Source organism: Cygnus olor, chromosome 5 (assembly GCF_009769625.2).
Source record: "Cygnus olor isolate bCygOlo1 chromosome 5, bCygOlo1.pri.v2, whole genome shotgun sequence".
Taxonomy (NCBI): domain Eukaryota; kingdom Metazoa; phylum Chordata; class Aves; order Anseriformes; family Anatidae; genus Cygnus; species Cygnus olor.
Genome location: NC_049173.1, coordinates 30936495 through 30937544, shown reverse-complemented (window position 1 = coordinate 30937544; position 1050 = coordinate 30936495).

The following is a 1050-nucleotide window of genomic DNA, read 5'->3' as shown; positions in this document are numbered from 1 at the left end:
CCAAAAATAGCCTAGTGGAAACTCTCAGAGTAAGATCTGCCCACTTCTTGGTGTCAGGCGAAGGTCATCTGTCAATGCACCAAACACTCTCTGGTCACCTGCCTTCCTTCTTGCAAGCTCTGGCTTTAGATCTGAGGTACTCACCAATGAAACCAGGCTGTTCCCCAGTATTGGGAATTTGTTTCCATTTCCAAGATGTAGAGGAGTCACAGATCCCTGCCACTCACAGGAGGGAGGTGAGAATTCACCCTAGGATCACCAGATGGATTTCCAGTACCCCTGACCAGGGTTTCCTTGGTGTGAAGCAGGTCAGTGTTATTTCTTATGGGGTCCCAGCTCTTGTCCGCCCCTAAAACCAGCTTGTGTCTCCCTGTTTTCCTACCTTCTCATCTACAGAGAGGCCAGAGCCTTCAGTGGGAAAACACCAGGTGAACAGCCTGATCCAGACCCCCCAAGAAATAGAGTCCAGCTGACCTCAAGGGAGTTTGGGCTGAGGCCACAGCATCTTGCAAAGCCCAGCCTAAATTTAGGAAATACTAGATCCAAAACAAAGCCTCTCTATCTCTGAGCACTGCCCCTGTGACCCTGGTGATCCACGGGATCTTGAAGGCTGCCAACGTGCAAGAAACCAAGCAGATGGGAGCTGCTGTCTGCCTGCAATCGGCACGGGATTTTGGCAGGTATCTCCATACACTGCTACCTGCACTGTCAGTCACGGTACAGTCCCTCCGCTCACTCCCTAGCTGGCAGCTCACCCAGTGAAAAGACTTGTGTGATGTCCTGACCTGCTTACTCAGCTCTGCCATGCTGCAGCTTCCAGCTACAGCCAGCCTGGTTTCTCTGGGGCACTTTGGAGTTGGGTTTTTAATGGTGGGTTGATGAGCAGCAGGTACATGAGACCTATTAGAGATCACACTTTGCCCTACACACAATGGTGGGTGAACTGGGTCTTCTCACTAGGCTCCATCTCTCCTTACATCTTCTTCACCACAACCCAACTTAAAAACAAACCAAACAGAAACCAAAACACAAAGCAGGGACTCTGGATGG